We start from the raw sequence: 20,948 nt of genomic DNA on the forward strand, positions 1-20,948 counted from the left end.
AAAATATTCATGATCATGAGGCCATCCATCTACTTAGCTTTCTGTTCCTTGGAATGAAAGCGCATGTATGCAGTAGCGGCTAGGCCTGAGGTGATCATCGTTTTGGTGCATATCCTACCTCCTCAGAGGATTACTGGATGTTTTCCTGCTACTATCAAAGTTCTATGACTCCAGTTAAAACAAAGCTTCAGGTGATGAATGATGGATGAGGTGGTGGCAAAGGAGAAAGAGCAGGAGGAACAGGGACCATTCACATCAATATCAGGCCAGTCAACCACACATGTCTTGTAGGATATGTTTCTGTACCAAAAGGAGCGGTTCGGCAACACAGTTATAGGGCATACAGTGAGTGCAATGCTTACCAAAAATTTCGAGGCACTCCAATGCCCCTTGGAAGTGACATGGAGGTCAGAGGGCCTTAACTAAACTGTTTTTCCATGTATAGCAACTGGGTCTCCTGTACACTTTTGGCCTAAGCAGTGAATGGAAGTCTTTCCAAAAATTATGAGGAACTGCAATGCCCCTTGAATCAGACATGGATTACAGCATACTAAAAACCTTCTACCCATTATTGGGGAGTGGGTCTCCCTTAGTTTTCGCCTATGCATTGAAAAGCAAAAGCTGACTAAAATTAGGAGGAAATGCAATGCCCGTTGGAAGAATTGTGGAGGTTAGAGGTAATTAAAAACAACATTTCAATGCCCCTTGGAAGAGCTGTGGAATTCAGAGTGGTTTAACAAGACGGTTTTAATGCCCTTTGGAAGAGACATGGAGGTCACAGTTGCTTAACAAGATGGTTTTAATGCCCCTTGGAAGAGACGTGGATGTCACAGTAGCTTAACAAGATGGTTTTAATGCCCCTTGGAAGAGACGTGGAGGTCACAGTAGCTTAACAAGACGGTTTTAATGCCCCTTGGAAGAGCTGTGGAGTTTAGAGTGGTTTAACTAGATGGTTTTAATGCCCCTTGGAAGAGTGGTGGAGGTCCCAGTGGAATAAAAAGACATTATCAATGCCCCTTGGAAGAGACGTGGAGGTCGCAGTGGAATGCAAAGACAATATCAATGCCCCTTGGAAGAGACGTGGAGGTCACAGTAGCTTAACAAGACAGTTTTAATGCCCCTTGGAAGAGTGGTGGAGGTCGCAGTGGAATAAAAAGACAATATCAATGCCCCTTGGAAGAGACGTGGAGGTCATAGTAGCTTAACAAGACGGTTTTAATGCCCCTTGGAATAGACGTGGAGGTAACAGTAGCTTAACAAGACGGATTTAATGTCCTTTGGAAGAGCTGTGGAGTTCAGAGTGGTTTAACAAGACGGTTTTAATGCTCCTTGGAAGAGACGTGGAGGTCATATTAGCTTAATAAGATGGTTTTAATGCCCCTTGGAAGAGTCGTGGAGGTCACAGTAGCTTAACAAGACGGTTTTAATGCCCCTTGGAAGAGTGGTGGAGGTCCCAGTGGAATAAAGAGACAATATCAATGCCCCTTGAAAGAGACGTGGAGGTCGCAGTGGAATGAAAAGACAATATCAATGATCTTTGGAAGAGACGTGAAGTTCACAGTAGCTTAACAAGATGATTTTAATGCCGTACAGAATATTAAAAACATTATTCCCATTATTGGGGAGTAGCTATCCCATAGTCTTTGCCTATGCCTTCCAAGAAAAAGTTGCCAAAAATTAGGACAGAGGAACTTGCAATGCCCCTTACAAGAGCCATGCAGTACAGCATATTAAAAACATTATTCCCATTATTGGGGAGTGGGTCTCCCATAGTCTTTGCCTATGCCTTCCAAGCAAAAGCTGCCAAAAATTAGGATGGAGGAACTTGCAATGCTGGCAACACTGACCATGGTCACCCTGGTGGTATAGTGGTGGTGGAGGCTGAGGATAAGGAGAAGAGCAAAATTCAGCCGAAATGAGGAAGCATATACCTATGTGTGGGTGTGAAGCGGTGCATGGGAATACACCTCCCGCAATAACACAGTGGATTTGACTTTATGTTACTCTGCTGTCATTTGGTGGTGATGAGAAGTCTGGCCCAATCCAGCCCCAGTTCATTTTGATAACGGTCAGCTTGTCAGCATTGTCAGTTGACAGGCGAGTGCACTTATCAGTTATAATTCCCACAGCGGCACTAAAAACAGGCTCCGATAACACGCTAGCGGCAGGGCAGGTCAGGACCTCCAAGGCGTACAGAGCGAGTTCATTCCAAGTGTCCAGCTTGGATACCCAATAGTTAAAAGACACAGAGGAATCACGGAGGACGCTGGTACGGTCGGCAAGGTACTCCCTCACCATCTTTTGAAACTTTCCACTCCTTGTGGGAGTACCCCGCGCCTCAGGGCCTGTAAGCTGGGCAGGTCTCAGAAAACTGTCCCAGAATGTTGACAGTGTTCCCCTGCCTCTGCTGGATTGGAGTTGCGTCTCTCTCACCTGTACGCCTTGGTTGGGCAACGAACTGTGACCTCTGCCGCTAGAGTGTTCAGGTGGGAATTTTTTTAACAGTTCTGCAGCAAGGGCCTTCTGGTACTGCCCCATTTTTGAAGACCTCTCCACCTCAGGAATAAGAGAGTGAAAGTTCTCCTTGTAGCAGGGGTCTAAAAGTGTCACCAACCAGTAATGACTGTCACCCAACATTTTGACAATGCTAGGGTCACGGTTAAGGCAGCGTAACATAAAGTCAGCCATGCGTGCCAGACTGGTAACGGGGAAGACTTCCGTGTACTCACCAAGATGACGACTGACCATGCTCTCCTCCTCCTTCTCCTCCTCCCCCCTGTCCTCAGGCCACCCACGCTGAACCGGCGGTATGACAGTTGTACAAGTACTACCGTTTACAGCGCATGATACCAACTCCTGTTCTTCCTCCTCCTCCTCCTCCTCCTCTCTTTCATTGTCCCCCAATGCACGTTGGGATGAGATTAGGCTGGGCTGTGTGTAATCGCCCGCTACGGCTTCTTGATCCATCTCATAATACTCTGGCTGCAATGCCTCCTCTTTAATTCTCTGCAGAGAGCGTTGCAAAAGACAGACAAGTGGGATGCTGATGCTAATGTTGGCGTCATCGCCACTCACCATCTTGGTGGACTCCTCAAAGTTAGTCAGGATGGTACATATGTCAGACATCCAGGTCCACTCCTGAGGTCTTATGTGTGGAGTCTGACCTGAATATCGACGGCCTTGTTGCAGCTGGTACTCCACAACTGCTCTCTTCTGCTCACAAATCCTTTGCAACACGTGGAGGCTAGAGTTCCAACGTGTGGGGACATCACACAGCAGTCGGTGTGCCGGAAGCTGCAAACGCTGCTGCAACACAGCAAGGGCGGCGGAAGCTGTAGCCGACGTCCGAAAATGAGATGACAGGCTGCGTAATTTGACGAGCAGATCTGGCAACTCGGGGTATGATTTAAGAAACCACTGAACCACAAGGTTAAGCACATGAGCCAGGCATAGTAAATGTGTGATCTTGCCTCGCCTCAGAGCCGCCACCAGGTTATGGCCATTGACACACACGACCATGCCTGGATGTAGGTTCAGCGGTCTCAGCCACAGATCTGCCTGCTCTTTCACAGCTGTCCACAACTCACAAGCGGTGTGAGGTTTATCACCGAAGCTTATGAGTTTCAGCACAGCCTGTTGCCGCTTGGCTGAGGCAGTACTGCAGTGCTTCCAGCTTGCAACTGATGTCTTGATATCTGAAATGGAGGCTGAACATGAGGAGGAGGAGGATGATGCGCAGGAGCTGTACACTGTGGGGGCAACTCTGACTGACATAGGGCCCGCAATCCTTGGTGTGGGGAGGATGTGTTCCGTCCCAAGGTCCGACTGGGTCCCGGCTTCCACTATGTTTACCCAGTGTGCCGTCAGGGAGATGTACCGTCCCTGGCCACAAGCACTTGTCCACATGTCCGTTGTCAGGTGGACTCTCCCAGTAACTGCGTTGGTGAGGGCACGGCAGATGATTTGGGACACGTGCTTGTGTAGTGCAGGGATGGCACACCGGGCAAAATAGTGTCGGCTGGGGACCGAATACCGAGGGACTGCCACCGCCATAAGGTTGTGGAAGGATTCCATCTCCACCAGCCTAAAAGGCAGCATTTCCAACGCAAGCAGTCGGGAAATTTGCGAACTTAGAACTGTGGGCTGTGGGGCGTTGACTACGAATTTGCGCTTTCGTTCAAAGGTCTGGGATATGGACAATTGAACGCTGCGGTGGGACGTGAACGTTGATGCTGTTTCTTGAGAAACTGCCATAACAAGAGACGACTGAGAGGAGGGGGCATCTTTGCATGCAGTATGGACATGGGATTGATTGCCTTGCACGCACAGCAGGGGGTTCTCTTACACACACAACAGCGGAAGAAGCAGTGGTGACACCTGCTGACACTGGTCGTGGACCCTAGGGTTCGCCCCACAAAGTCGGGTGCTTTGATGACATGTGCCTGATCATGCTGGTGGTGGTCAGGCTGGTAGTTTTGTCACCCCTGCTGATGCTGGCATGGCAGGTGGTACAAATGGCCTTTTTGGGTTTATAAGCAGATTCTTTAAAAAAAATTCCAGACTCTGGAAGACCTACCGGTTGTACTGGCAACGTCCCTCGTGTTTGTGTTACGGGGAACTGTTGCCCGCCTTCTGTGTGCAGCGACCACACTGCTTCTTCCTGCCTGTTGGGGTACTCTTCCTCCCTCCCCCTGTGTGCTGCTGGCCTCGCTCTGCGTGTCCTCCTGCCACGTTGGGTCAGTTACTAGATCATCCACCACCTCCTCCTCTTCCACTTGCGCACCACGATCCTCCTCCTCACTTCGTGACAATTGTGTCTCGTCATCATCCAAATTGCCAGCGTCGACTTCCTCTGGCCGTGGCTGTTCAAATATTTGGGCATCGCTACATGGAATCTCCTCTTCCGCCACTTCAAGCGGAGCAGGCGAGGGGCACAAATATGGAAATTGACCAGTGAACAGCTCTTCAGATTGTCCAACTGTGGGATCCGTTGCTGTCTAACGACACTCGGCATGGTGGGAGGAAGGAGCATCAGGCTGAGGAGGAGTATGCGGTCGAGACTCACGGCTACTAAAACTTGACCGTGTGGAAGACAGACCAGAAGTGGTGGTTCCCAGGTGACTGGAAGTGTTATCCGCTATCCAATTAATAACCTGTTCACACTGATCAGTTCGCAATACTGGTGTTGTAGTGTGCTTCCCTAGTAATTCGGTCAAGAAGTGGGAGCGAGAAGTTGTGGCTGTTGGTTGTGGCACATTTTCACCTTGGCCACGGCCCCATCCTCTACATGCACCATCACCAGAACGTCCAGTTCCACGTCCCTTGCCACGCGCCTTGCCCATTTTAAATGAAGTAAAATAGCTTACACTCGCACTATTAATGGAAAAAGGGTAATAAAAAGAAAATTAAAACCGTGGAAAAGGAAAACCACAGTTCAATTTCTCTGGCCTACACCAGAATCTTTATTTCTCTGGCCTACACCAGAATCTTTTAAACAGACATATTTGTGTCTGAACAGTCAGGGAGACACTATTACTGTTTTTTTTTACGGAAAAAAGGCCAAAAGCTGAATAATACTGAGATTTGAACCGTGGAACTGCAAAATTAAAGTTCTAGTTATCTGGTCTACACCAGAATCTTTTAAACAGATATATATGTGTCTGAACAGTCAGCGAGACACTATTACTGTTTTTTTTTACGGAAAAAAGGCCAAAAGCTGGATAATACAGAGATTTGAACCGTGGAACTGCAAAACCACAGTTCTAGTTATCTGGCCTACACCAGAATCTTTTAAACAGATATATTTGGGTCTGAACAGTCAGGGAGACACTATTACTGTTTTTTTTACGGAAAAAAGGCCAAAAGCTGGATAATACTGAGATTTGAACCGTGGAACTGCAAAACCAAAGTTCTAGTTATCTGGCCTACACCAGAATCTTTTAAACAGATATATTTGTGTCTGAACAGTCAGGGAGACACTATTACTGTTTTTTTTTATGGAAAAAAGGCCAAAAGCTGGATATTACTGAGATTTGATCCGTGGAACTGCAAAACTAAAGTTCTAGTTATCTGACCTACACCAGAATCTTTTAACCACTTCTCACAAGAGCCTGTTTTTGCCTTCGTGACCGGGCCAATTTTTTCAATTCTGACCACTGTCAATTTATGAAGTAATTACTCTGGAACGCTTCAACGGATTCCCCTGATTCTGAGATTCTTTTTTCGTGACATATTGTACTTCATGATAGTGCTAAAATTTCTTCGATAACACTTGCGTTTATTTGTGAAAAAATCAGAAATTTGGTGAAAATTTTGAACATTTTGCAATTTTCAAACTTTGAATTTTCATGCCCTTAAATCAGAGAGATATGTCACACAAAATAGTTAATAAATAGCATTTCCCACATGTCTACTTTACATCAGCACAATTTTGGAACCAAAATTTTTTTTTGTTAGGAAGCTATAAGGGTTAAAAGTTGACCAGCGATTTCTCATTTTTCCAACAAAATTTACAAAAACATTTTTTTAGGGACCACATCTTATTTGAAGTGACTTTGAGGGGCCTTTATGACAGAAAATACCCAAAAGTGACACCATTATAAAAACTGCACCCCTCAAGGTGCTCAAAACCACATTCAAGAAGTTTATTAACCCTTCAGGTGTTTCACAGGAATTTTTGGAATGTGGAAGAAAACAATGAACATTTAACTGTTTTTCACAAAAATGTTACTTTAGATCCAATTTTTTTATTTTCACAAGGGTAACAGGAAAAAATGGACTATACAATTTGTAGTGCAATTTCTCATGAGTGCGCTGATACCCCATATGTGAGGGAAAACCGCTGTTTGGGCCCACTGCAGAGTTCGGAAGGGAAGGAGCGCCATTAGACTTTTTTAATGTAAAATTTGTTTGAATAATTAGCGGACGCCATGTTGCGTTTGGAGCGCTCCTGATGTGCCTAAACAGTGGAAATCCCCCACAAGTGACACCATTTTGGAAACTAGACCCCTTAGGGAACTTATCTAGATGTGTGGTGAGCACCTTGCACCCCCAGATGCTTCACAGAAGTTTATAATATTGAGCTGTAAAAATAAAATTTTCACATTTTTCCCACAAAAAATGTTTTTCATCCCCTAACTTTGCATTATCATAAGGATAACAGGATAAATTGCACCATGAAATTTGTTGTGCAATTTCTCCTGAGTACGCCGATACCCCATATGTGGGGGAAAACCTCTGCTTTGGTGTACGTAAGGGTTGGGAAGAGAAAGGAGCGCTATGTTGGCTGGGATAGGTTGCTGACACCATGTCACATTTGAAGAGTCGCTGACATGCCAAAACAGCAGAAACCCCCACAAGTCACCCCATTTTGAAAATTACACCTCTCAGGGAATTCATCTAGGGAAGTAGGGAGTATTTTTTAATTTTTAAATTTATACCATTGGGCAGTGAAGAAAATATAATTATATTTTTACCACAAAAAAATGTTTTACCCTCAGATTTTACATTTTCACCCAGGGCAATGGGTAAAAATGGTGCCGAAATGTGTCACACAATTTCTTCTAAAAGTGGCAATACCCCATATGTGGCTGTATCGTACCGCTTAGCCATACGGCGAGATCTGGGAGGGACGGAGAGCTATTTGACAATTGGAGAACAAATTATTGTAGAATAGGCATTTGGATTTGGGAACACAAGATTTTCTGAATTTCTTTTGGGGGGCAAGGGCAATTTCGCTTTTACAGAGCCTTTCTGCTACCAGTAACTTGGAATATTTTTAACAGATAACGGACCTGAGTGGGGACTAGCTTTTTTTGAGGACTGAGTTGAAGCTTTTATTGTGAACATTTTACATAATATTTATCTGGCGCTCTAGGCTGAGCACTTACATCTAAATTTCCAAGTGATGTAATTCAGATGAAACCCCTGTGGGATCCATTCACTGTAATGAGGCAGCAGAGTTACTCTGGACTCCGTCTGGCCTCTGTTTAGCAGTGTCCTTTTTTTCAGAAGTGCACAAAACTGTGGCCAACCGCACTTTTATGCACGCCTAAAAAAACTGACATCGTGGGATCACAGGCCAGACTGCATCCACAGTGGCCTATATCTGCCTCATTACAGGGAATCTTCCGTCATCAGTTCTGTCTGAATCACATATTTCAGAGATTTACACAGAAACTCTGGTGTAAGTGCTCAGCGCAGAGAGCAGGATAAATGTGAGCAGAGCCTTACTGCGATCTTTGGGAGACATAATAAACAAATCAGCAGCAGGTGAAGAATTGGTTTTATTTATTTTTTACGCCATTCATCATGCGGTATAAGTGATGAGATTACTTTATTCTTCGGGTCGGTGCTATTACAGCGATACCAGATTTATATCGGGTTTTTATGACTGACAGCTGTCACACACTAAAAGATGCTTTTTTTGCAAAATCTAGTTTTTGCATCGCCATATTTTGAGAGCTATAATTTTTCCATATTTCGGCCGACAGAGTCATGTGATGGCTTGTTTTTTGCGGGACGAGTTGACATTTTTATTGGTACCATTTTTGGGTACGTGACATTTTTTGATCGCTTTCTATTCCATTTTTTGGGAGGTAAAATTAACAAAAACCAACAATTCAGGAATTGTTTTTGAGGGTTTTTTTATGCCGTTCTGCGTGTGGTAAAAGTGATAAGGCAGCATTATTCTTCGGGTCAGTACGTTTACAGTGATACTACACTTACTGTATTTTTTTTATGTTTTGGTGCTTTTACACAATAAAACAATTTTATAGAAAAAATATTTTTTTTGCATCGCTTTATTCTGAGAGCTATAACTTTTTTATTTTTCGCCTGATGGGGCTGTATGGCGGCTTTTTTGGGGGGAACAAGATGACGTTTTTAGCAGTATAATTTTTATTTCCATTTTGCTTTTTGATCACATTTTTTTCCACTTTTTGTTTGGCGATATGATGAAAAAGCATAGTTTTTTGCTCCGTTTTCTATTTATTTTTATTACGGTGTGCACAGAAGGAGTTAATTAGTGGGACAGTTTTATAGATCGGGTTGTTTCGGACGCGGCGATACCAAATATGTGTACTTTTTTTGTTTTTGCATAAATATACGGATTTATTGGTTTATTATTTTATTTATTTATTTTTATTTATTTTTTGATTTTTTTTTAACAGTTTGAAAGCATTTTTTAGACTTTTTTTACATTTTTACTTAGTCCCTGTATGGGACATTAATTTTTATTTTTCTAATCACTGTTCTCATGCAATGAAATAGACATGTATTACATTGCATGAGAGCTCTGCTGACAGTTTTACACTGTCTGTCTCCTGCTATACTTCAGCTTCAGGCTGAGCCTAGCAGGACACCATATATGGCAGACCCGGAGGCAGTCATGTGACCTCCGGCTGCCATGACAACGGCAGGTCCTGGAAGACATCAGGGGGCCATCGGAGAGGTAAGTGGACGACCCCCTCTCCTTTCACTATCTTCTAAATGCCGCGATCGCTATAGATCGTCGCATATAGAAGATAGCAAAGGGTTAACATCATTGGGACCTGATCCAATCAGGTCCCGATGATGTCCCCTGTCAGAGCTGTCGCTCTGAACCGCAACCACAGCACTTGCAGGACCCTGGGGGTCCTGAGGGCTGCGGGACCACCGACCGTTCAGAAACGTCGGCGCTGCACAGAGCCCAGGCAGCGCCGACGTTTATGTACAGTGGGTGGTCTGGAAGCGGTTAAACAGATATATTTGGGTCTGAACAGTCAGGGAGACACTATTACTGTTTTTTTTTACGGAAAAAAGGCCAAAAGCTGGATAATACAGAGATTTGAACCGTGGAACTGCAAAACCAAAGTTCTAGTTATCTGGCCTACACCAGAATCTTTTAAACAGATATATTTGTGTCTGAACAGTCAGCGAGACACTATTACTGTTTTTTTTTACAGAAAAAAGGCCATAAGCTGGATAATACAGAGATTTGAACCGTGGAACTGCAAAACCAAAGTTATAGTTATGTGGCCTACACCAGAATCTTTTAAACAGATATATTGGTGTCTGAACAGTCACAGACACACTCAATTTTTTTTTTTGGGGTGGGGGGAATACCAAAAGGTTAATAAGACGCGTATTTGTACAGTCTGACTGAGGGAAAAAAAATACAGGATTTAGATAAAAAAAAAAGGATTTTTCCTGGCCCCTGAGACCGGGGGATAAGTCTAGCAATTTGACCAGCAGGAGCACACAGGACTGTAATGCACTGTTTGTTGGTATAACCACTGAGTCTCCTATACAGCCTGCCTGCCTGATATCTGGGATGGATATTAGTCATGAGAAGGACTGTTTGTTTGATTTGGCAGCCTTTACAGACCCTACACTAATTATTTTGCACTATATATCTCTCCCTAACTCAGCAGCACTCTCCCTACACTGTCTGATCCCGGGCAACTGTGTCCAAGATGGCGGCACCCGGTTTTAAATACTCGAGGTGACGCTGTGCGGCCAGCCAATCACTGTAATGCCTACAAACAACATGGCTGCGGCATTACAGTGACTGGCTGGCAATCCCTGCATGTTCATTGGCTCTGTAAAGAGCGCCAAACATGCAGGGCGGAGACCCGAGCTCCCGCCCGAGTTACCCGGAAATGCTCGGTGCTCGCTGAACATCCCGAGTACCGAGCAGTGTCGAGCATGCTTGCTCATCACTAGTTATAATGTAATCAGTGAGGTCATCACGAAACACAAGTCAGGGACGCTGGTGGTGGATGCAATTGCCACATCGCTTGCCATACCCAACGCCGTGGCGGAAAATGTGATTCATAGAGTAAAGAAAGCACAGAATACAATGGACCTAAAAGAAGTCAAGGTAGGCTGGCGCCCAACCATCATTCCTGCAAACCAAATGGTGGGGGTGAGGTGTGGAGTCCGGGTAGAACCGGGAAGAAAAGTCCATAAAAGACTGTTCGTGCCAAAAGACTCCTTAGAACTTCTGAAAGGCCAAGTTCAAGGTGAGACTGTGCTTGCGATGCTTACTGGTGGGTTTGCTCAAGTGACAGTATCGGTGATGAATACTACGAAACACAAAATTAGACTGGATCCAGAGACTGTGCTGGTCATATTGAAACTGTTAAAACAGTATATCCAGCAAGTGTGAGACCCGCCCAGGAGTCTACCGTGAATTCAGTCTTCCCACCAAGGAACAGGAGTTGCCCAGGGGTGGAAATTACATGACCCACCTCAGGGTCCTGGGATCCCCCAGTACCCCTGGAACACTTGTGTGCTGAAGATATAGTGATAGCAAAACAGAGGCTGAGAGAAGAGTGTCATGCATTCTCTAAAGATGACTCTGATATAGGCTGTATCCCGAAAATCAATTTGAAAGACATGACCCAGTAACCAGAAGTTACATGTCTGTGCCGAAACCATTACACCGTGAAGTGAAATAGTATTTACAAGATCTAATCAACAGAGGTTGGGTCCAAAAGTCTAAGTCGTCTTATTCCTTTCCTATTGTCTGTGCTAGGAAGAAGGACGGTACGTTGACACTGTTGTGATTACCAGGAACTAAATCGAAAGTCAGTACCTGATCAACACCCGATACCAAAGATACAAGATATGCTGGATAGCTTATCAGGAAGTACCTGGTTTTCTGTCCTCGATCAGGGTAAAGCATACCATCAAGGGTTTGTTGAAGAGTCTAGTAGACCTTTGACAGCATTCATCACACCGTGGGGGTTATATGAGTGGATCCGCATACCGTTTGGACTCAGCTCAGCTCCAGCAGAATTCCAGAGCAGCATGAAGACATGTTTAGAAGGATTGAGGGACAATATCTGCCAGCCGTATTTGAATGACAATGTGGTACACAGCAAAACCTTGCGGGAGCATGTTGAACACGTGAGGTCCGTATTACAGCGGTATCAACAACACGGAGTTAAGTTGACCCCAAAGAAGTATGAAGTGTTCAAAAGGCAAGTCCGATTTCTAGGGAAAATTGTGTCCAGAGAAAGATATACCATGGACCAGCAGAAATCGCTCCGGTACTGGCCTTAAAAGACAAGCGGCCCTCTACTGTCAGGAAGTTGAGGCAGATCTTAGGATTCCTCTCCTACTATCGTACTTACGTTTGGAACTTCTCCAGGATTGCCGCCCCACTATACCTCCTCTTTGGGGGGATGACAGAGTCAACAACACCCATAGAGAAAAAGAAGAACGTGGGCAGGACCAGGCTTAAAAGAAACAACGCCGTTTCGTCCCAACAGCCCATTCTCTGGACAGCAGACCACCAGGAGGTACTTGAAGAACTAATAGATTACCTGGTAAAACCACCCATCTTGGGATATCCTGATTTCAACTTACCATTTATTCTTCATTGTGACGTTTCTCAAGTTGGACTGAGAGCTGCCCTGTACCAGCATCAAGATGGAAAATTGAAAGTCATCAATTACGGTTCTAGAAGGTTGACAGACACCGAGAATAATTATCATCTACATTCCGGAAAATTGGAGTTCCTGGCATTGAAATGGGCTATCTGTGAATGATTTAGAGATTATCTCTATTACAGCAAAGAGTTTGAGGTACACACTGACAACAACCCTTTGACCTATGTCCTCACTACAGCCAAACTGAATGCAACGGGTCAGAGACGGGTCACTGAACTAGTTGACTTCAATTTCAGTATCAAGTACAGGCCAGGAAAATGCAATTCGGATTCGGACGGATTGTCGAGAATGCCACTAGAGCCTGAGAAGTTCATGCAAGAATGTTCGGAGGAAGTCAGTCTGGAAGCAATTGAGAGCACTATCCAAGCAGTACAAGCTTATCAAGAGGAAGTGGTGTCCGTTGACAGTGGAAACCAGTGTAAAAGCGAGAAAACAAGGTCACCCCCTGTCCATTCAACAACTACCGAAAGGAAAAATCCATAGAGCACAACGGGAAGATCAGATAATTGGTCGAATACTACTTCATGTGGACCAAAATCTGTTTCCAAGTAAACGGGAGAGAGATAATGAGTCACCAGCAGTATCTGGTATCTGTTTTAGTTAAAGAATAGACAAAGCTCTACCTCAGTGAAGACGGTATCCTGTATCGTAAAGGAGGACAAAACTGGCAGTTGGTACTACCCAGAGTATTCCGTAGGTTGGTATTCAAAGAACTCCATGAAAACATGGGACACCTGGGAGTGGAAAGGACAACCAACTTGATCCGTGAACATTTCCTCTGGCCGTACATGCAGAGAGATATTGAGAGGTACGTGACCAGGGAGTGTGGGTGTCTGAAAGATAAACGACCCAACACATCAACTCGGGCACCTATGGGCAACATCCAAACTACGTATCTGTTTGAGATGGTCTCAATAGACTTTCTCCATCTCGAGACGTGCAAGGGTGGTTATGAATACATACTGGTGGTGATGGACCATTTTACTCGATTTGCCCAAGCATATGCCACCACCAATAAAGCTGGTCGAACAGCAGCAGAGAAGATCTTCAATGATTTTGCTTTGAGGTTTGGGTTCCCTACGAGGTTACAATACGACAAAGGAAGATAATTTGAGAACCAGCTCTTTGCCAAGCTAGGAAAGTACTGTAGAATTGAGAGATCCCACAAAGCACCCTATCACCCAGAGGGTAATGGACAAGTGGAACGTTTTAAACGGACATTATGTTTGATGTTGCGCACTATAACATCTGACGAGAAGGAAGACTGGAAGAGTTCTCTGTCAAAAGTGGTACATGCCGATAACTGTACAAAGAGTGATGCAACGGGTTACTCACCCTTCTTCCTATTGTATGGACGATCGCCAAGACTGCCAATCCACATCATGTTCTATACTCCGATGTCAGAGACTTACAGAATGTTTCCGGAGTACGTTCAGAAATGGAAGGAACAGATGGCAGACACATACAACATAGCGTCCAAAGTGGTTACGCAAGGACAGAGCAAAAGTAAGGATTACTATGATCGAAAATGTTATGGAGCAGAATTGGCACCGGGAAGCTGGTTGCTAGTCAAGAGCGTACATGAGAAAGGTGGTCCCGGAAAACTTTGTTCGTAGTGGGAAGACAAGGTGTATGTGGTCGTAAAGAGGAAAGACGATGACAGTCCAGTGTATGAAATCCGATTGGAAAGAGGGGACAAGAAAACCAGAATAGTCCATCGGAATTTATTACTACCCTGTGATTATTTCCCACCACATGAAGACTTCCCAGAAGCAGAAAGACATCGACCGAGATCGACTAAGAGACCACCACAGATTAAAGCTCTGGCAGTGGATAGTGATCTTGAAAGTTCTGATGAGGAAGAGCACACCGTTGTATTTCTCGGCCCGGCAAGAAGTGGGATGTACCATCCTCAGTAGAGTGAACTAAGTCCCGAGGTTCCAGAGTTTGTACCAAGGAGAACAGATGAAGTCCAATTCAGATCTGATGATCGAATACCGATCACTGAAGAGGCCGATCAACACTCAGGAGGAGCGGAATTACCAGACCGTTTGGAAACAGGCGAATCAGGAGAAGTACAGGAACTTACAGAGGCAGCTCCAAGAGCATCTGAGGAAGCACGGGAAATGAGTGTGGTGGAAGAAACTCCTCTAACCGAAGAACCCGTGGTATCTGAGGAACAACCCACCAGGAGGATGTCAACTCGAGAAGTGAGGAGTCCCGTGATGCTGACATATGAGACACTTGGTGAACCGCGTCAAGTGCCAAGGACTATCGACTGGAAACAGGTATCTCTGCCTGCGGACCAGGTAAGCCCACTTGAGTGGTATTCACCAACAACAGGCAGTATGGAAGATGTTGCCTGGTGGAAAGACTTGTTTTCATGCTTCTATTTTCCTTAAAAGACTTTGCAGAATCAAAGAACTGTTAAGGCCTAGTGAGAGAACTGGTTGAAGACGTACGAAAAGCTCCAACTGAAGAGACGCTGATTGTGTTAATTGTTTTAATTGTTTATTTCTTACAGGAGTACTACAAGAAAAAGGTCATAGAATACATTGTTATAATTGTTTATAAATGTTATGCCAATTAGACAATGCCAACTTGTATATAAAGTTACTCAACTTTCACTACTGTCTCAGAATTGATCAGATTGACCAATTAAGACGAATGTCGAGAATGACATTCAAAAAGGAGGGAAGAGTGTGACATGCAAAAGAAGTGCTGTTGCTTCAAAAGCATCCAGCAACTATTAGAAATAACACAAGCACAGGAGACAGGAAGTGTTGTGCTTCAGAAGCATCCAGCAACTAGAGGGGTTAACACAGTCACAGGAGACAGGAAGTGTTTTAGCAGAGCCCCAGGGGGATTCCACTACAGCCAAACCCAATAGATGGAGATCCAATCAAAATTCCCCACATTTCCAAAAATTAGTGGCAGACACCAGAAAAGTGGCATCAATTTCACTATAGTAGAAATTGTAGAATTAGGAATGACACGTCTTCCCCTAAAGCCAACCGAGTAGATGGCGACTCAATCAGAGTAGAAGTAGTTTAATGGAGACAGAAACCTCTTCCACAACAGCCAAACCCAATAGATGGAGACTAGTGATGAGCGAACATGCTCGCCACTGCTCGATGTTACACACATGCCGCTAGGTTCAGATAGGGGCGAGACAGATTACATGAATTCTTTGGAATCCTGGGGGAACCGTTACTCAGGGCGACCATAGACCATGTGCTGCAGCTTCTCTCAGGCACACAGGGGTATTGACCCTCAGGCACAGACACGTAGGTTGTTTCACTTGCTGACCAGACACACTTTACAAGAGTCCTCATAAACGGTAGAGCAGTAGCATTTAATAAGAAGCCGCACAGCCAGTGCAAGTTAAGTCTTATGACCAACAGGCTCCAGTGACAAACAGTACAGTTTCCTTAGCAGTACAGCAGTTCACATTCTTCCCAGTAGTACAGCACAGCACAGTTCTAATGCAAGGGCACATTAATGAACACAGCATTCTTTACAGCACAGTGAGATGGAGGAGGGGGGGGAGTTTGCTGAGGGAGATGATCCCTGTGACACCATTTCTTACAGTCCTTATCTTTCTGCTTGACAATACTCTACACTGATAGTTCAGGAACTCTACCTGACCTGTGCTTAGCTTCACTCCTGGCTTGAATCCTTTTCACTTTCAAGGGGCTTCTGTCAGATGGAGAACACACACACCACCTTTCTCTTTGGCTCCAGCCAGACAGTAAACAACTTCCCCACAATCCCCCTTGGGCTCTGCTAAAACACTCCCCTTCTCCTGTGACTGTGTTAGCCCCTCTAGTTGCTGGATGCTTCTGGAGCACAACACTTCCTGTCTCATGTGCTTGTGTTACTGCTAATAGTTGCTGAATTCTTTTAAAGCAACAGCACAACTTCTGCATGTCACACTCTGCAACAGCACTACTGCTGCATGTCACATCACGGAGGTCGACAAGCTCGGCGCTTGGCGAGTATTTCCGGGTTGCTCGGGCGGGAACTTGGGTCCCCTCCCTGAATGTTTGGCGGTCTTTAGAGAACCAATGAGCATGCAGGGATTGCGTGCCTCGCACTGTAATGCCGTAGCCATGTTAGTTGTGGCCTTACAGTGATTGGCTGTCTGCACAGCATCATCAGGTCTATATAAGACCTGGCGGCGCTATGCTCGACACAGTCTATCCGGAAACAGGCAGAGCAGGGAGAGGTGCTGCTGAGTAAGGAAGATATTTGCTTGTTTATAGTTAGTATAGGTATTCCACAACATATATATATCCATCTAAACTAACAGTCCTTCTGAGGACTAATCCAGCTGCATATAATCAGTGTTAAGCAGTTAGGCGGGCAGGTAGTATGTGGCAGACTGCAGTGCATATAGCGCAAGAGGGTTCATTGAACATTCTGACTGCTTCTGCTGTAATAATTGCAGATATTTGTAGACATAGCCCCAGATATCAGGGGCCAGGGCAAATTATTTTTTGATCTTAATCCTGGCTATTTTCTTAAAAAGCAATCAAGAGTACGCAATTTTTCTGCTCCATTTGCTTGTTAGCACTGCAGAATACAGCCAGATCTGTTCCATATTTCAGCGATAAAAATCCGGAAATTTGAACTGAACGTGGAAAATATTGGCCTCGTTTTCCATTCTGCTGTAGTGTTTTGGTCAAGTTATTCACACTAAGTGTCTGTGAAGAATAGTATTAGTAAATTACAGGCCTGCTATTTAAAACAGTGGTTCTCTGTCAGACATGCCACCTATAAGAATGTTCTAAACTCAGCCATTTCTTCCATTTTCATTTCGTTGCAGTGTGTCGGTCAGGCTATTCACACTAGGTCTCTGTGTAGAATAATATTAGAATAATTACAGGGCTGTTATTTAAAACCGTGGTTCTCTGTCAGACATATCACCTATAAGAGTGTTCCAAAGTCTGCCATTTTTTCCATTTTCATTTTGTTGTTTGTTGTTGTTCATTAGTAAATTACAGGCCTGCTATTTAAAACCGTGGTTCTCTGTCAGACATATCACTTATGAGAGTGTTCCAAAATCAGCCATTTCTTCCAGTTTTATTTCCTTGCAGTGTGTCGGTCAAGCTATTCACACTAGGTCTCTGTGTAGAATAATGTTAGTAAATTACAGGCCTGGTATTCAAAAACCGTGGTTCTCTGTCAGACCTATCACCTATAAGAGTGTTCCAAAATCAGCCATTTCTTCCATTTTCATTTTGTTGCAGTGTGTCGGTAAAGCTATTCACACTAGGTGTCTGTGAAGAAAAGTATTAGAAAATTACAGGCCTGCTATTTAAAACCGTGGTTCTCTGTCAGACATATCACCTGTAAGAGTGTTCCAAAATCAGCCATTTCTTCCATTTTCATTTTGTTGCAGTGTGTCGGTAAAGCTATTCACACTAGGTGTCTGTGAAGAAAAGTATTCGAAAATTACAGGCCTGCTATTTAAAACCGTGGTTCTCTGTCAGACATATCACCTATAAGAGTGTTCCAAAATCAGCCATTTCTTCCATTTTCATTTTGTTGCAGTGTGTCGGTCAAGCTATTCACACTAGCTCTCTGTGTAGAATAATATTAGTAAATTACAGGCCTGCTATTTAAAAGTGTGGTTCTCTGTCAGACATATCACTTATAAGAATGTTCCAAAATCAGCCATTTTTTCCATTTTAATTTTGTTGCATTGTGTCGGTAAAGCTATTCACATTGGGTCTCTGTGTAGAATAATATTAGTAAATTACAGGCCTGCTATTTAAAACAATGGTTATCTGTCAGACATATTACCTGTTAGAGTGCTCCATAATCTGCCATTTCTTCCATTTTCATTTCGTTGCAGGGTGTCGGTAAAGCTATTCACACTAGGTGTCTATGAAGAATAGTGTTAGTAAATTACAGGCCTGCTATTGAAAACCGTGATTCTCTGACAGACATATCACCTATAAGAGTGTTCCAAAATCAGCCATTTCTTCCAGTTTAATTTCGTTGCAGTGTGTTGATCAAGTTATTCACACTAGGTCTCTGTGTAGAATAATATTAGTAAATTATAGGCCTGCAATTTAAAACCGTGGTTCTCTGTCAGACATATCACCTGTAAGAGTGTTCCAAAATCAGCCATTTCTTCCATTTTCATTTCGTTGCAGGGTGTCGGTAAAGCTATTCACACTAGGTGTCTGTGAAGAATAGTGTTAGTAAATTACAGGCCTGGTATTGAAAACCGTGGTTCTCTGACAGACATATTACCTATAGGAGTGTTCCAAAATCAGCCATTTCTTCCATTTTAATTTCGTTGCAGTGTGTCAGTCAAGCTATTCAGACTAGGTGTCTGTGAAGAATAGTACTAGTAAATTACAGGCCTGCTATTTAAAACTGTGGTTCTCTGTCAGACATATCACCTATAAGAGTGTTCCAAAATCAACCATTTCTTCTATTTTCATTTTGTTGTTTGTTGTTGTTCATTAGTAAATTACAGGCATGCTATTTAAAACAGTGGTTCACTGTCAGACATATCACTTATGAGAGTGTTCCAAAATCAGCCATTTCTTCCATTTTCATTTCATTGCAGTGTGTCGGTCAAGCTATTCACACTAGGTGTCTGTGAAGAATAGTATTAGTAAATTACAGGCCTGTTATTTAAAACTGTGGGTCTCTGTCAGACATATCACCTATAAGAGTGTTCCAAAATCAGCCATTTCTTCCATTTTCATTTCATTGCAGTGTGTCGGTCAAGCTATTCACACTAGGTGTCTGTGTAGAATAACATTAGTAAATTACAGGCCTGCTATTTAAAACCGAGATTCTCTGTCAGACACACCACCTATAAGAGTGTTCCAAAATCAGCCCTTTCTTCCATTTTCATTTAGTTGCAGTGTGTTGGTAAAGCTATTCACACTAGGTGTCTGTGTAGAATAGTATTAGTAAATTACAGACCTGCTATTTAAAACCGTGGTTCTCTGTCAAACATACTGATACGGATCCGGGTGGTGGAACCTCTGTGCTGTGGTGCAAGGAGGGACCAGAGGGGCGTGACTTAGTACCTACTCGGCCTGACCAAGGTTGCACGGTGGCTCAGTCGACTCCATGGGAACGTGCAATTACTGTCGCAAGAGGTGGATGATGATGATGAGACACAATTGTCAGAAAGTCAGGATGAGGACCAGGGTGCGGAAGTGGAAGACAAGGTGTTGGATGATATAGTAACTGACCCAAAATTACAGGGGGGCATACAGAGCAAGGACAACAGCACACAGGGGGAAGGAGGTGTAGCACCACAACTGTCAGGAAGAAGCAGTCTGGTGGTCGCAGACACAAGGCGGGAAAACGTTCCTAGTAACACCAACACAACATAAGTTTCCAGTACAGCTGTTAGGTCTTCCCAAGTCTGGTTATTTTTTAAAGGCTCTGCAGATAAGCCCAAAAAGGCCATTTGCACCACCGGCCAGGCCAGCATCAGCAGGGGTAGCAAAACGACCAGCCTAACCACCACCAGCATGATCAGGCACATGGCAGCAAAGCACCTGACTAAGTGGGCCGAACCCCAGGGTCCAGCCACAGTGACTGCGGGTGACACCACTGCTTCTTCCGCTGTTGTGCGTGCATGCCAATCCCCTGTCCATGGCGCATGCAAAGATGCCTCCCACCCTGCACGTGTTGTTGCACACTCTCAACTAGCACTATCAGCAAGCACGTCCACGTCCTTGTCCCTGCGCAGTGTTCAGTTGTCCCTACCCCATTCCTTGGAAAACAAGCACAAATACGCAGACAACGCCCCACAGGCCACACTACTAAATACACACATTTCGCGAATGCTTGCGCTCAAAATGTTGCCTTTTAAGCTCGTGGAGATGGAAGCTTTCCGCAACCTGATGGCGGCGGCTGTCCCTCGGCACTCGGTCCCCAGCCGCACTATTTCTCCCGGCGTGCCGTCGCCGCATTACACGAGCACATGTCCCACAACATTAGACGTGCCCTCAACAACGCAGTTACTGGGAATGTCCACCTAACCATTGTAAGATGGCCACCGGACATGTCCTTGAGGGGAGATATGTATCGCTGAGGTTGGCAGCTTCAGTGATGTAAAACCGGGAAAGCAAGCTCCAGCACACATAGTGTTGAGAGGGTTAATAGGGTGTGTCAGGGCTGTTTTTTTCAAGCAGTCATAAGAGTCAAGTGGGATTGGCTGTTCACATATTCCCACCCCAGAGTGTGTGTATAAAATGGAGAATGAGTGTCTCATTCAGTGTCTATGGCTGGAAGTGTAGAGACCTCCAGCGTGTCTGTGCAAAAAGACACTGATTACTTTCCAAAGTAACAAAACAGGAAAATGAACAGTCCATATAGTTGCCCGTAGTACTATATGGACTGTTCATTTTCCTGTTTTGTTACTTTGTGCCAGAGAAGGCTGTGTTTTGTTCCCTTTGAAAGTGCGGTTTATGAAGCCTGAATAAACCTGCGTTGGACATTTTAAAGAGACAGTGTCCTGTGCGTACC

This window comes from Phyllobates terribilis, unplaced genomic scaffold (genome assembly GCF_046119375.1).
Source record: "Phyllobates terribilis strain yellow unplaced genomic scaffold, ASM4611937v1 Scaffold_2__4_contigs__length_985480577, whole genome shotgun sequence".
NCBI lineage: Eukaryota > Metazoa > Chordata > Amphibia > Anura > Dendrobatidae > Phyllobates > Phyllobates terribilis.